Raw genomic sequence first — 10794 nt, 5'->3', positions numbered from 1 at the left:
TAACCACTACGCTACCAGAGCTCCAAGGTTGTGTATACATCATTATTTTCCTCTGTCCCACTTAGCCCATCAAATTCATCAATTCTTCTATGACCTTCCTTATTTATTGTCCAACTTTCACATGCATATTGAAAATATCATGACTTCAGTCAGGTGCACCTAGTCCTCAAATTGACATCTTTGTTCTTGAACACTTTAAAGAGGTTTTGTGCAGCAGTTTTGCCTAATGCAAATATCATTTGAGTTCTTGACTGCTGCTTCCATTAGGGTTGATGGTTGATTTGAACATAATCCTGTGACAACTTTAATCTTTTCTCCATTTATCATGATGTTATTTATTGGTCCAGTGGTGAGGATTTTTGTTTACTTTACATTGAGTTCCAACCCATCTCAAAGGCTGTGGTCTTTGATTTTCATCAGTAAATATTTTGAAGCCTCTTTGTTTTCAGCAAACAAGGTTGTATTATCTGCATATCACAAATTGTTAATGAGTCTTCTCCAATCCTGATGCTACATTCTTTTTTGTGTAATTCAGCATCTTGGATCATGTACTCAGCATACAGATTGAATAAGTATGATAAAAGAATACAATGCTGGCACACACCTTTCCTAATTTTAAACCATTCAGTGTTCCCTTGTTTTGTTTGAAAAACTGCCTCTTGGTTTATGTTCCTCATGAGCACAATAAAGGGTTCTGGAATACTCATTCTCCGCAATGCTGTCTATAGTTTGTCATGATCCACAGAATTGAAAGCCTTTGCATAGTCAATAGAGCACAGGTAAACACCTTTCTGGTATTTTCTGGTTTCAGCCAAGACCCATCTGAGACCAGCAATGATATCCCTTGTTCCACGTTCTCTTCTGAATCTAGCTTGAACCTCTGGAAGTTCTCTGTTAATATGTTGCAGCCATTTTTGAATTATCTTTAGCAAAATTTTGCCTGCATGGGATGTTAATGATAATGTCTCATGATTTCTGCATTCCGTTGGTCACCTGTCTTTGGAACGGGCACAAATATGGATCTCTTCCTGTCAGTTGGCCAGGTAGTTGTCTTCCAAATTTTTTGGCATAGATGAGTGAGTGCTTCCCGGGCTTAGTCAGTTTGTTGAAAGTTTTCAATTTGTATTCCATCAATTCCTAGTACCTTGTTCTTTGCTGGTGCTTTCAATGCACCTTGGACTTCATCCTTCAGTATCATTGGCTCTTGATCATATGCTAACTCCTGAAATGGTTGAACATTGACCATTTCTTTTTGGTACAATGACTTTGTATTCCTTCCATATTCTTTTGAAACTTTCTGAATAATTCAATATTTTTCCCATAAAATGCTTCAATATTGCAAGTTGAGGATTGAATTTTTTCTTCAGTTCCCTCAGCTGAGTGTTTTCTTCCCTTTTGGTTTTATAGCTCCAGGTCTTTGTACATTTCATTATAATATTTGACTTTTTCTCAGGTTGCCTTTTGAAATTTTCTCTTTAGCTCTTCTACCTCATTTCTTCCATCTGCTTTAGCATCTCTATGCTGTAGAGCAAGTTTCAGAGTGTCTTCTGACATTCATTTGGTCTTTTCCATTTCTTATCTTCTTAATAACTTTTTACCTTCTTTCTGTATGACGTTCTTGATGTCATCACACAACTCTTCTGATTTTTGGTCTAATGCATCAAATCTGTTCATCACATGATCTCTAAATTCAGGTGTGATATGTTCAAGGTCATATTTTGGCCCTTATGAACTTGTTTTAATTTTCTTCCACTTGAGCCCGAATTTGCATCTGAGCAATCGATGGTCTGTTCCACAGTCTGCACCTGGTTTTGTTCTGGATGATGTGGAGCTTTGCCACTGTCTCTTCCCACAGATGTAGTCAGTTTGATTCCTGTGCATTCCATTTGTTGAGGCCTATGTGTATAAATCACTTTTTATGTTTTTTTAAAAAAAGTTATTTGCAGTGAACAAGTCATTGGTCTTGCCAAATTCTATCATTCAATTTTCAGCATCATTTCTGTCACCAAGGCCATATTTTCTAACTACTGATCCTTCTTCTGTTTCCAACGTTTGCATTCCAATCACCAGTATCAATACAGCTTGATTGTATGTTTGATCAATTTCAGACTGAAGAAGTTGGTACAATTCTTCAGCTTCATCATTACTGGCTTTAGTGATTGGTGTGTAAATACCTTCTGGTTTTAAATATCAGTGGCCTATCTTTCAGCATCACAGCAACACACAATCCACCACAGTACAACAAACTAACAGAGAGGTAGGACTTAGGTGTTGTTGTTGTTGTTGTGTGCCATAGAGTCGGTTACAACTCATAGTGACCCTGTACAGTGTTTCCAAGGCTGTAAATCTTTACGGGAGCAGAAAGCCTCATCTTTCTCTCGTGGAACAGCTGGTAGTTTCGAACTGCTGATCTTGAGGTTAGCAGCCCAATTCGTAACCACTACTAATTCAGCAAATACAAATTAGCTTCAAAAAAGTTTGTGGCAAAATGGAATTAAAAGATAATGAATTTTCTTTTCTTGAACTCTCAGTAGCCCCTTTGTAAATGTGGACTAATTACCATGTTCTAAGCAATGCTTCAGGTGCTGTTGGTGGTGCTTGTGTGCCATTAAGTTGTCACTCTTTGTGACCCTGTGTAGAATTTCCAAGGCTATAAGTCTTTATATGTGGCGCAGTGGGTTAATATGCCAGACTGCAAAGCCATTTGAACTGCAAGGTTGGCGGTTCAAGCTCACCAGCTGCTCCTTGGAAACCCTATAGAGGGTCACTATGGGTCGGAATCGAGTCGACAGTACTTAACAACAACAACATAAGTCTTTATGGAAGCAGAAAACCTCCTCTTTCTCTTGCAGAGTGACTGTATATTTTAACTACTGACCTTGTGGTTAGCAGCCCAGTTCATAATCCACTATGCTACCATGGCTCCTTATTTGCTGTAGGTTAATGCACTGGACTGCAAAGTCACTTTGAAACACAAGGTCAGTGATTCAAGCTCACCAGCTGCTCCTTGGAAACCATATACAGGGTTATTATGAGTTGATACCAACTCAATGGCACTTAACAACAATGGTGAACAAATATAAATTTTGTTATCGTTTATTGGGGAGGGACAGAAAATATTTCATGTGGTTTAAGAAGAGAGCAAGGGAATAGAAAGTGATGTTAGGGTGCATATTTAGACAGAGTGGACATGAAACCTTCATTGATAAGATGATATTTAGTATAGATCTAAAATCAGGGAGAGAGTCATACAACTATCTGAGAATAATCAAACAGGAGAGGCATGTGCAGAGGTCCTGAGGCAAAAACATGCTTGAGGCATCTCAGGAGTAGATTCAAAGCCTAGAGTAGAGTAAGGTAGTTTAGTGGTGAGAAATGAGATCAGAGATAGCTGTGGTGACAGCATGTAGACTTGTAGCCCTAGAAAGTGACTTGGGATTTTATTCTATTTGGCAGGAAACCAATGGAGTTTTTAAGCTGAGGTGCAATATGATCTGACTTACCTTTTTAAAGGATCAGCTTGCTGCTGAGTAAAGAATAGACTGCAGTGGGGCAAGAGTGAAAAGAGGGAGGCCAGTTAATCCAGGCATGGGAACATGATGGCTTGAACTAGATGACTACTGTGGAGGGTGCATGAAGTGCCAGATTTAGAATTCATTTTGAAGGTAAAGCCAACAGTGTTTGCTGAGCATGTGGTTGATTTACAATTTATATCTGTTGATAGATAAAGAGGAGTATTTTGGGTTGAGGCAGGACTTTATCCTGGAATGGATGAAATATCCCTGCTACTGATCCTCCGTTGCTCTCTTTCTGTGCTCATCTGTCATGGTCTGATGACTCTAACCCAGAGGAGCGTGTCCTGAGATTGAACACTAGGGCATTAACACTGAAAGGATTTATTATTGTAATTTAATGAGTTAGGATTCTGGATTAGATGTAAGCCTCTTGTCCGTTTTTCTGAACCCTTCCATCTTTCTTTATACTGATAAAATTGAACTCCAAATCTGAGAATTTGAGGTCCAAATTCTGGAACATGGTGGTCTCACATAGTTCTTTCGCTCTTTTGGATCCATTCTGAGCTATAATTGGGTAGCTTTTTGAGATATTTCTCTCATCTCACTAATACATATTTCTTATTATGCTTCACATTCATATTGTAGAATTTCTAATATTTGGAATTAGATAATTGGATAGAAGCCTGGTTACAGAAGAATAAGATTCATAAAAATTCTTCTTTCTTTCAAGTCATTCTTTATAATTCCAAAGGCAGCAATAATAATGCCTAGAGTTTGAGACCAGAACTAGGGTAAGCCAAGTGAAGGACTTAGGGGTCAACATTTAAGGAGGGACTTTTAAGTTGTGCAAGTGCAGGGTTGGCACCTAAGAGTATGTGCATCATCAAATGTTGATCTTGTCTTGCTTTAGTCCTGACCCTGATGCTTATAGGAGAAGCATTTTTGTTTATTATCCAGGTTGCTGTGGCATCAATAGCAGACTGGTTCCCTACGACTCTGCAACAGAAAGCTGCTCTTAGAGAAAGCAAATGGCATGGAAAGGAGACATATTCTGTGAATCTCTGCCAATTTAGAAATTAAAACCAGTGGGGAAATGAGGTAGACTATTTTGGAGTGTTGCTTCACAATCAACTCAACAAGCCGCTGCCATTCCATGTATTGAGGACTACCTGGATCTCTTTGATATCTTTGATATCCCATGAGAGTAGTAATACAGAAATGGCTGCAAGCATGCATTGACAGAAAACTTCTGGATGTTGAAGCTGAATTCAGAAGAGGCCGTGGAACGAGGGATATCATTGCTGATGTCCGAAGGATCTTGACTGAAAGCAGAGAATATCAGAAAGATGTTTACCCGTGCTTTATTGACTATGCAAAGGCTGTCGATTGTGTGGATCATGACAAGCTATGGACAACATTGCAAAGTATGAGTGTTCTGGAACACTTAACTGTGCTCATGAGGAATGCATATCTGGACCAAGAAGCAGTTGTTCGAACAGAATATGGGAACACTGAATGTTTTAAAATTAAGAAAGGTGTGCAACAAAGTTGTTGTATTCTTTCACCATACTTATTCAACCTATATGCTGGGCAAATAATCCAAGAAGCTGGGATCTATGAAGAAAAACGTGGTGTCAGGATTGGAGGAAGACTCATTAACAACCTGCGATAAGCAGATGATATAACCTTGCTTGCTGAAAGTGAAGAGGACTTAAAACACTTACTGATGAAGATCAAAGAGCACAGCCTTTGGTATGGATTACATCTCAATGTCAAGAAAACAAAAATCCTCACCACTGGACCAATAAACAACATTCTTATCAACGGAGAAAAGATTGAAGTTGTCAAGGACTTCATTCTACTTGGATCAACTATCAACACTCATGGAAGGAGCAGTCAAGAAATCAAATGACATATTGCATTAGGCAAATCTGCTACACAAGACCTTTATAAAGTGTTGAAGAGCAAAGATGTCAGCTTGAGGACTAAGGTGTGCTTGACTCACGCCATGGTATTTTTAATAACCTCATATGCATGCGAAAGCTGAACAATGAATAAGGAAGACCATAGAAGAATTGATGCTTTTGAGTTTTGTGTTGGAGGAGAACATTGAAAGTGCCATGGGCTGCCAAAAGAACCAACAGACCTGTGCTGGAAGAAGTGTAGCCAGTGTGCTCCATGGAGGCCAGGATGGCCAAGCTTCGTCTCTCATACTTCAGACATATTGTCAGGAGGGACCAGTCACTGGAGAAGGATTTCATGTTTGTTAAGGTGGAGGGTCAGAGAAAAAAAGGATGACCCCCAGTGAGATGGATTGGCCAAGTGGCAGCATCAATGGACTCAAGGGTGGCAACAGTAGTGAGGTTGGCCCATGATCGGGCATTGTTTCATTCTGTTGTGCATAAGGTCACTATGGGTCGTACCAACTCGATGGCACTTAACAACAAAAACAACAACCTAGATCTAGTGATATAATGCTGCAGGTTAATGCGTTGGACTACAAAGTTGGTTGAATCACAAGGTTGATATGTCAAGTTCACCAGCTGCTCCATGGAAACCCTATACAGGGTTGCTGTGAGTTGGAACTGACTCGATGCCACTTAACAACAACAACAAAAACAACCAGGATCTAGTAATCATATCTATAGTATTTCTATCTTGTTTGCAATTCTTCAGCTACAAGCATTTAGTTTTCTTACTATTTGCTCTCTACTATCATTTGTGCTGCCTTTATACATATTGCAAAAATTGTCAGAACAACAATGGCTATAGTATAACTGCTTTGGATTTACCATGTTTTTATAAAGTTCGGTTAACAGTTTCCATTTTAAAAACGAGCCCAAAGTGACTGAGTGATTATAAATTAGCTTTTTATTTATAATTACCTGTAACCACTGATAATACCATGATTAATTTCAATTATTTATTAATTAAAATTATTTAGTACACGTGGAACAAGAAAAGTGATAAAGACAGAAAGGAATAACTTACTTGCTGCAAGACAGAATGGCATTTTGACTGGCATAGAGATTTTTTTTCTTTCACACACTTTGTGCTTTGACATTTCACTTGGCACAAACATCTCACAAATTCTTGACCTAATCTGATGTGCTGTTGTTTAGCAGTTGCCGACATGACATGTTTTAACCTCAAGCTTGCTGGATTCCAAATGTTACCTTTTCCTATCAATCATGGTTGGATGACCTCCAGAAAAGAATGCAGGCAGAAGACTATATACCTAGACAGTTAAGTGTATTTAACCATGACGGAAATACATGATGGAAAGAGAAGGAACACTTTGAAGCAGGAGAAGAGGTATCATTCAGGGCAAAATGTGGGGTGAGAGAGGTCAGAAAACAGGTTCCTAGGCAACCTTGACTCTTGAGAGACACAACAGTTCCAAACATAAAATAATTAGGTAGGAACCTAATAAGAAATAGATGGGGATTGAGGGTGGTGGTGGTGGTCACATAGAAATTTTGTCTTTTCCAGGTCTTGCAAGTTTTCTGCTTTTGACAGGATGCAATAATACCACTTTTCTGTTGTTTGTTTTAGTGGGAAATATTTGAGTTTTTCCTCTTTGACTGGTTTCTACTCTATACAGGTTCTGGATTTTGCAGGTTTTAAGGTAGTTATCTACATACATGGAGTCCTGGTGCGGCACTGTGGGTTAATGCGCCAGACTGCAAAGCTGTTTGTACTGCAAGGTCGGTGGTTCAAGCTCACCAGCCACTCTTGGGAAACCCTGTACAGGGTCGCTATGGGTCGGAACCAACATGATGGCACTTAAAAACAACAATCTGCACACATATTCCAAATTGGGTTTAGGATCATTGGTTAAGTAGAAAAGATAGTCCCCAAACCCATGTTTTCTGTGACCTGGACTGTAGCGTGTTGTAGAGTGCACAAATTTTTGATACCCAGTAGACCTTTGTTGATCCCCTTTCCTCATGTACTGACCACTTGTGGAAATGAGGGTAAGACTGAATCCTTCAGTAATCTAAGCACAACCTCCATCACACTGCAGCTTCCTTCTCGACTCTATACCACTTAACAAAAACAACACCCCTAAGTCTATACATTTTTGTCCTATGAGTCCTGCCTGTTTCTTGCTGCAGAGTGCTATGACTCCTGCCAGATTGTACTCTTGACACTAATGGCACAGTCCCAGAACTGCATTTAAATATGTGGATATTGCCATGAAACTTGTTTGTTGCCAACAAGCACCCAATAAGCACAATTTTACTCTGGTTCCAAATATCCACCCACAGGCCAAGGGTTAAATGCTCCATTCTGGTTTTCCTGGCTTGATGTTATGTAAAGACTGCATAAGGACATCCACAGTCATCCCGAAAATAGTATTTAAAAATTATTTTATATTTAGACAGGAGTGATTATTGGGTATTGACAAAGGTAACATGTAACTAAATAAAAATGATTATGTTTGCTACGGATCATTTCTATCTAATATCATATATATGACTGAACTATGAAATCCATGATGGAATAGTTCCACTTTAACCTAATGTTGCTCAATTTATAGTCAGCTTTTCAAATAATCACTTTCTTACTCAACACAATTAAAGTCATAAAGAATTTAAATTGATTAAACTTGAAAATGAAAAATTCAATTTATGAAAGGTTTTAAAGCACAGTAAAATGTGGCAAATTTCTACTTACAGGTATAGAACAGATGTTAAGTGCCTTTGAGTTTGTTCCGACTCATAGCAAGACTGTATAGGCTTTTCAAGGAGTGGCTGGTGAGTTTGAACTAACCACATTATGATTCAAACTGACCTTTCAGTCCTGTGCTTTATCCCACGGTACCGGTACCACATAAAAACAGATTGCATATAAACAGATTTACATTATTTGCAAATGAATTCTTAGTAAAAGTAATATGATAATAAACATCAACTTATCAAACTAAAAAAACAGCAACCATTTTTTTTTTCTTTCTATAAAATGGCTGATATGAGAAATTATATTATTTATACTGGAGTCCTGATGTGGCGCTGTGGGTTAATGCGCCAGAATGCAAAGCCGTTTGAACTGCAAAAATATTATCTTGCTCTAGATGGTTCTTAAATATTTTTAATACATATTTATTTATGAGACATACACATATCAAGCTAGTTCCTGGTACATAGTAGGTGTTTAGGAAATGTTTATTGAATAAATGACTAATACACTCTTGGTGTGGTGTTGTAGGATAAGCACTGGACTGCTAACCACAAGGTTGATAATTCAAACTCACCAGTTGCTCTTCAGAAACCCTATACAGGGTTACTATGAGTCAGAAACAAGTCGATGGTACTTTATAACAACAAACATAGATAAGTACATATCACCATATCATAAACACATTCTCTAAAACTCACAGAATGTCAAACATTTAAAGGTCTATGGAGAGTCAGGAATCAGGAGGAAATGTTGCCACCATGAACAACTTCCTCCTTTGCTATGAGACCAGAACTGGATTTTGCCCAGCAGCCATGACTGAACATTTTGATCTAAAAAGAATTCTGAGTGAAAGGGGGGCGGGGAGGGGGAAGAACAGAATTTCAAAATCTCAATGAAATACAGATTTTTGGAGCCATTGAGGCTGGATGAACCCTAAAACAATTGCCCTGAGATAATCATTAAACTTTTAACTTCAAGCCCAAATTTTCTCCAGAAGCCTGCTTTTAAACCAAACAACAGTTCAGTTTAATTAGTAAAGTATGTTAATCTTGAGCTTTGTTGTCTTAAGGATTTATCCATGTGGCATCAAATTAACTAACAGCCCCTTAAAAAGTTACATGAGAATCTTGGTGGTGGTGATTATGTGCCATGGAGTCAGTTCCAACTCGTAGCGACCCTGTATAGGGTTTCTGAGGCTGTAAATTTTTACAGAATCAGAAAGCCTCATCTTTCTCCAATGGAGCAGCTGGTAGATTCTAACTGTGGATCTTGTGGTTAGCAATTCAGCTCATAATCCACTACGCTACCAGAGTTCCTTATGAGAAGCTTAGGGGGCAGTGAGTTTGTGGTAATGGCGGTGGGGTAATTTGGAAAAGGATTACAAGAAAGGTTACACAACTTGAGGAATGTAAATAGTGTTATTGAGTTGTACATGTAGAATTTGTTGAAATGGTGTATCCTTTGTTGTGTGTATTTACACACACACAGTCTATTCATATTGTATGGTGTATTGTTGAAAGGATGGGACACAGTGTCCCTCAGATAAATGTACTGGTAACCTTACATCTGTTTTGTTTGCTACACAGCATGGCGACTTTAACTTTTCTACAACCCCTTCAATTTCTGCACCTGTGAACTTAAACTCAAATATTTTTAGAAAGACTCCATCCTTCCCCTGGGAAGCCACATTTTTTACTTCTTATTTTAGAACACATCTCTGTTTGATTAAATGCACTTGTACAAATTTCTCTGGCTTTTCAAAAATTCTTATAAAAATGTTTTCCTTGTGGGCCCCAGATCCAAAAGAACACTATATAACAAATTCTACTTTCATTATCTATGAGGGTGAGTAAAAAATTATCCACATTCCAACAATATTAAAATGCCTGTCCAGATTCACAACTGATGACAACATTGAGTGTGCATGTGAAATGATTTTGTTGAATAGATGAGTGACAGTGGATTATGTGGCAAATGATTTGCAAATCAACCATGGCTCTGCCTATGAAATAATCCACGAAGATTTGGGTTTTGAAAAGTTTGTGTGAGATGGGTACTGAAACAACTCTCAGACTGGCATAACAGAAGTATTCTGACATGTGAAAACAAAATTTGGACTGATACTCAAAGGAAGATAAAAGTTTCTTTAAAAAAAATTGTTATTGGCCATGAGACATGGAGTAATCACTATGAGCCTGAGATTAAATGGCAGAGCGTAGTGGTTACAAATTGGGCTGCTAACCTCAAGGTCGGCAGTTCAAAACTACCAGCTGTTCCTCTGGAGAAAGATGAGACTTTCTGCTCCCGGAAAAGATTTGCAGCCTCGGAAACCCTGTGCGGGGTCACTATGAGTCGTAATCGACTCCACGGTACTTAACAACATAGAATGGAAACATCCTCAATCACTGACAAAGAAAAAGTTCAAAAGTCAACCATCATGGAAATGTAAAGGTAGACATTTTGTAGTAAAAGGAGTGGAGTGATTGACTTTACAGTCTATGAGCGGAGGTCCCTGGGACCATTAAGGGAGAAAAGCAGAGAGCGGGACCCTACCCAGAAATGCAGTGACGGCAGAGATGAAGGCAGAGATGATGAC

This window comes from Chrysochloris asiatica, unplaced genomic scaffold (genome assembly GCF_000296735.1).
Source record: "Chrysochloris asiatica unplaced genomic scaffold, ChrAsi1.0 scaffold00028, whole genome shotgun sequence".
NCBI classification, from domain to species: Eukaryota; Metazoa; Chordata; class Mammalia; order Afrosoricida; family Chrysochloridae; genus Chrysochloris; species Chrysochloris asiatica.
The sequence above is the reverse complement of the archived record's forward strand: the minus strand, read 5'-3'. Positions refer to the sequence as shown.